A 6,516-nucleotide genomic window follows, 5' to 3' on the forward strand; every position below is an offset into this window, starting at 1 on the left:
GCTCTTCAAAGGTGTTAATTTTGCTCATGATTGCAGTTTCCAAAGAATGAACATGAAATGAAACCCTTTAATTATCCCTTACAGATGCCCTAATGAATCTCTAATTGTAGTGACATTCCACAACTCCACAACTTTTTCCTCTGGGATTCCTTGTAGTGACTTTATGCTATTTGGGAACAGCTGTGCCCTCTGAATAAAGCTGGTCTGTTTCTTTAAACTATGTATTTTACATAGTTTCCAGTAAACGATTCCTGCTTCACCAGTATGACTCGTCACTCTGCAGTCGACCCACATAGACCGTGCCTGTAGATTATGCTCCATAGTTCAATGACAGGCTGCAAGCCAAAAATCACAGAGTGATCTAACAGGGATCAGATTTCTTGATTCATTCACTTCTTACGCACTGAATGAGTGTCTCAAACTTTCTCTCAGCTCATCTCCTCAAGTTTCTTTCCCATGCTCCTTTAGGTACATTTTACTTTTATATAATGCTGGAAAAGTAGAAAACAAATAAAAAGCAGAGCAAAAAAATTATGTGGAAAATACTCTTTTGGAAATAATAGAGAAATACCACACCCAGAAAATGTTGTTTTACTGTCTTGCTGTAAGAAAGTTAAGTTGCCCAATCTACCAGAAGTGTTTCTTTCTTCTTTTGTGCACACCATCTTATGGCCGTATAACACCATCTGGAAGGGATTATAAAGTCAGTGTAGCAGACATGTTTGCGGAAAGTGTTGTCATCCTCAGAAATGATCCAAGAGGTTCTCACAGCTCTCGCAGTTTGAAGGAGGAAAGGTCAGGGCAACCAGCTGAACAGCGCTAATGGAATGGGACTGATAAAAGTTTGGGGCTCCAGATAACTCCACGTGGTTTTTGAGGTTTTGCATCAGACCAGGCAGCTGACGTAGGGAGCCCCAGACAGACAGGGTGGGAGAGAGCAAGTTAACTTCAAACAGAAGACGGGAAGTGATTCTTTGCTTTGTCATATAATTAGTTTGCTCCAAACTTCTCCTCCCTTTCTGCTTTTCCTTACTCATAATGGGTTTAAATGTACATAACGTCTGAGAGCGTTGAAATCCAATTGGACTAAAAGATGGTAAAAGACACCAAACTCCAACTGCTCTTGTGAAATCTGATGAGTAATGTTATTGCTAAAGTTGAGAAAAAACTACTTCTCATTTGGGAAAAAAAATTAAAAAAAATTTAGCTGACCAAAAAGTTAGTTTTTTGGTCAGCTAGACCCTGACCCTGACCTCTGATGGAGGTCAGGAGTTAGTTTGACGGTAAGTAAAATCTGTCCTGAAATGACAGGACAGATTTCATGGAGGTTCTCGGTAAAGTCTTCCTCAGTGTGCATGATGCAAGTTTAAACTTTTATCTGTTTTTATTCCAGTTTTCAGTTTATCCCAGTTTTTTATTCCAGTTGTTCTAAACCTTTTAAGTGGAGGGAAATTGAGGCATGTTTCTAATTTCTTGCAACCATTTCCTGACGTATAAAGATCAACACATACAGTTACATACACCTTTTTTCTTCAATATCTGAAGTTAAATCAGAACAAACATGTATTGTTTTAGGTTAGTTAGAATTTCCAAAATTATTTAGATTTGCTACACACCACTATAATGATGAAAAAAAAAAGAGAGTCGAGATTTATCTAATTATTTCTTCAAAATCTGAACTTCACATAAATTTACTGACTGCATGGCAGGGGTCGGACCTTTTGGGTTTCCTTCCACAAGCTTCTCAGCACAGTTTGCTGCAGTGCTGATCCTTTCTTCCTGACAGATCCGGCATAACTGAGTCAGGTTTATAGGCCGCTTCGTTCGCGCTCTCTATTTCAGATCCACCCTCAAATTCTCCGTTGAGTTTGGAGCTTCGTGATGCTGGCGAAAAAGCATTTACTTTGTTCTTAAACCACTTTACAACCACTTTAGCGGCATATTTAAGGCCATTATCCATTAATAAGACCAATTTGCACTTTAACCTCCAGGCTGCTGTATTTGCTTCACTGTTTCCATATAATGTTCTTTCCTCATGATGTCATCTATTTAATGAACTGCACCAATTCCTCCTGCAGCACCACAACATAACACTAGTTAAAGTTGCTTCTCATCTGGGAATACTTGGAATGTATTTATAGATTTTACTTGAATTTTTATCATTTGGATTAAGACTGCCGTTATAGTTTGGTATCATGAAAATGACTGATAAAAAATACTGAATTTAGGCACATGGTGATATGGTTTTATTATTCCAGATACGGTCTTAGTCATCTGGGAATATTTTGGAAGTGTTATCTGAATAGTGATATTATGCAATGAAAGTACTTCCAATAAATAGTGTCAGTTATAAAAAAAAAATAATAATAATTTAGCTGGAATTCAGTGTTCAACAGATGAAACACTTTCCAGCTCTAATGTAGTCATGAAAACAATAATTTAGACTTTCTTAGTAGCTGATTTTTATCTTAATATTCACCCTTTAGTCGTCATTTAACAATCTGCTTTGAGTCAAAGAAACTGGGAATGATTTTCAGGAGTTTGCCTCATTTGGGAGATCACCTAATTTTTCACAGAAACCACATTGAGTGTCACACACACAAAGCAAAACCCTGGGGTGTTTTTTTTTCCCCACTTGAAAAATCCTTCGGTGGTTCAAGTCAGTTTCTTACGTAATTATTTCTTATTTCAAACTACATGTAGAAACATTCAAATTAATACTGTTATTGTCCCGTTACTACTGTCTGTAAGTAAATGCAGCAATCTGAATTGTTCATAGTGATCGCTTCCGCATACTGATTTGAAAACTTTGTTTCAAATGTTTTGCGGATTATGTAAGTAAGCATCATCCAGTTCTCTGAAGCCATTTTTGCTTGACCCGTAACGATGTGGATTAGACTTGTATGAACATTGTCATCTGATCGTTTGCATGTTTGGCCACACTGGGCTCTCCAAAGTAAACCTTTTGTTTTGAACAAATGAAACTTTGCGTCTGAGTCATTCTAGGTTTTTTTTTGTTTGTTTATGTTTGAAATCCTTTTCTAAGCTGGTGAGCATGGGAGAGATGCAAAGAGGCACAGATGTCTTCTTGGAAAGTTATACTGGGTCTCTGCGGTTTATGGCGCTCATCAAGTTGAGTAAGGCCTGGTGGTAACCACCGATGTGTGTATCGATATATGCATCCACAGGGGGCTTTGGGGTACACCTTGCTATTACCAAATTGGGCCTGTGTCTGTCTTCCCAACTGTGCAAGTTTTTTTTTTTTCCATTAATTAATAAAGGGTGTCCAAAACTTTTCTCAAAGATTCTCACTCCAACTCCAAAGCTCTATGTTTCTGTTGTTCCTTAAAATAGATGTGAACTGTTGAAATTAAAATGTGGTTACAGAAATTTCATGGTGGTCCCAAACTCTGGCAGTCGGGAAAAAGTCAGTCATCCTCTATGAACACTTGAGCATAAGCTAAAAAAAAAAAAAACTCATCAAACAGCCCTGACATTAGTATAGCTATGATTACAGTTGTGTTTGTGAAGTCAAAAGAAGAAAAACACAAAGCGCCCTAATCATTTTACAGCAGAAGGTTTTCTGCCTTAAAGAAAAGAAGGACACATCTACAACAGACACCACATGGTAAAGCACAGAAACCAATTCACTGCTGTACCTGTAATACCGAGAAGTCCCTCCAGGGGGTCAATCTGTGAGCCACAGAGTTAATGGTAGCAGACAAATCGAAAAGCAAAATCACTGCTGATTTTCCCACATCAACAGTAAAGAGGAAGCCATTAGAAACTTTTAAAATGTCCGCTTCAATGCTGCGTCACACAGTTATCGATCAGGCGGCAGATCCTGCTGCTAACGTCGTTTATGCCTCTGTGTGCTTCACTGTTTCTCTTGTGCTCTTATTTTGGATTCATGGGTTTTAGTTTTTGGACATTATTTATATTTTCATCAGTTGGATGTCCCTTGGTTCGTGAGCATGTTATTTCTATTCTAACAACTGCACAATATCTTTATGTTATAATCTTCTACAGTATATAATTATCACTATTATTGTTGTTCTTGTTTTTTTATACATTTTTAAACCTATACAGCTGATGTTGCTGTTACTGCTGACGTTCTTCCACTACTACCAACAAATAGCTGAAATCCTCAAATACTTGAGACTAGTTATAAAAAAAATCCTATATCGCTGACAATTTTAATAGTTTAAACACCAAATCTACCTCAATATGCATTAATATGCACTGTGGAAACCGTTTTAGCACTACCACAGAAGCAAACAACTATGATTTTCCTTTCCTGCCATCATGGGGTTACAGCTGATCCGCACCAAGGGAAAGAAATGGCTACTTAGCAAGTACCAGCCATAAGGGCGTCAAGTAACATTGTGCCAAATATGGCATTTTAGTTTCCCATGACGCAAAGTCTTTCGAATACTTTAAATATACCTAAAAGATCCGTAAACAGGCCAATTCTCCGTAAATTATTAGGAGCTGAAAAGTAAAAAAAAAAATCCACGAATACCGAACCGCGAATGGGCGGGGGTCCGCTGCAGTTTGTTTGGAATAAGGATTACTTCATTGTCATTAGTCTAGTGGAAAGAAACACATGTTTTTTAATGTCTTCTAATAAAGAGGGGGGTAGACGGAAATGTTAAAAACAAGTACAGAATCTCAAGTTTGAAGCATAAAACAGAATCAACTGTAACATAAATGACTGAAGGACTAGATAACTTAAAAGTTTGATTTATTTCTTTAAAAGGAGGATTTTCCTTAACAATCTGTCAATGTGTCAACGTTTTCTGTTCCTCACAGTAAGTAACAGTGAAACCGATGTTCCCTACATATGTGATATCAGTCCAGGTCCCATTGTGCATTAGATCAACATGTCATGTGGGAACGGCCTGGCTGGACACAGTGTAACTACTTGTTATAACTTTATAAAATTACAAGTCTTTACAAGGAAATCGATTAGCTTTTAAGACAGGAAAACAACTCTAGTTTTTTTAACACAAGACAAAGTGGAAAATAAGAAAAACGTGTTATAAGCTGACTTATGAATGAGTCAAAATGATGAGGAAGGAAGCGGCAATGTGCTGCTAAAGGGTAGTGTTACTTTTAAGTTTTATGTCATTTACTAATCCTTGGAATATTTCTTTACTTCCATAATGGAAATGTATTGCACAACTCTTAATTACTAACATATTTATAGATAAATAACTGGTAGATTTTTAGAGTTCCAAAAAAAACCCATTGGAATATTAATTAATGTATAATTTATAAATAAATTAATTGACAAATTAAAGTGATTACTTTGTAAAATTTGAAACAAGACAAACATAAAGGTGATTTGTGGGAAAAAGTGCCCATGTGTAGTCTTAACATATCCTTAATAGTATAATATTTTTTTTTACAGAAGTAACAATAGATGACTACAGGCTAATTTTAAATCTTTTCACCGCTTTTATTAAATCATCTGTTAACAGCACAAATATTACACAGGAGAAGGTTTGACATAATTCGTGGCTTGATGAAACATTTAGGTGAAAATCTAAAATGAAAATGCATTTTCTTACATAAAAATATGCCATTCTGATGTAATTCATACAAATAAAAACATTTTTCTTGTGTGTTATTCTTTTCCACACCCACAGTCAGAGTACATGACAATCCATCATTCTTCAAACGTGCGTCTGTTTGCTGTACAATTACTGTATCTACACCCCATGTAGATATGGTCAAGTGCCATTTTAATGAGTGTACAGCAAACATTATCTGTGCGACAGCATGCTTTGTGGAGAAGCTTTTTTCCATCTTTCACTTGCACATAAATTCTCAGTATGTAATTTACATTACTCCTCCTCTCTACAGTGAAGTGACAGTTGTTTGTTTCCATTAGAAACAGATGTTCATTGCTATTCTTTTACTGGTGTTCTTAAGTCTCTAAACACAATCTCCACCCAGCCGTTGAGGAAAATCATTCCATCCATATGTGTCATTTGAAAGTAATTAAAAAAAGCTACCAGTCCACCCAACCAAGTCACCTAACCAGGAAGATGTGGTCAGGGAATCCTTGTGCTTCCTCCTTATCTAAACAGAATATTGATTAAAATATTATATGTGAATTAATTATTGAAAATATTTAATCTAAATAATCAGAGGGGCAGCAAAATTTTCCTCTTGTACTTTTTGAGGAGATCTGTTAGTTTGAAGTAATGAAAGGGGGAAATCCTTTAAAAACCAAACACCTTAAATAACTCAAGTTTAGGAATTTCATCAGGAAGCAGAAGCACAAATGCAAAGTGTAATATATTGATATTTATTAGGTATTGAAGCTGGTTCTGGTTACAACTGAATAAATAACCACAGTAATCTTATATGATTAGGTTATTGATTTATGTCTGCTGCATGGTCTTCGCTAAAAAAAAAAAAAAAAAAAAAAAAAAAAAAAAAAAAAAAAAAAAAACCCCCCCACCACTTTTTCTGTTTTAAATTTTTTTTTGGGGAAAAACAAAAAAT

Source organism: Poecilia latipinna, unplaced genomic scaffold, assembly GCF_001443285.1.
Source record: "Poecilia latipinna isolate Pla-1442-1.1 unplaced genomic scaffold, P_latipinna-1.0 Scaffold437, whole genome shotgun sequence".
Classification (NCBI taxonomy): Eukaryota; Metazoa; Chordata; class Actinopteri; order Cyprinodontiformes; family Poeciliidae; genus Poecilia; species Poecilia latipinna.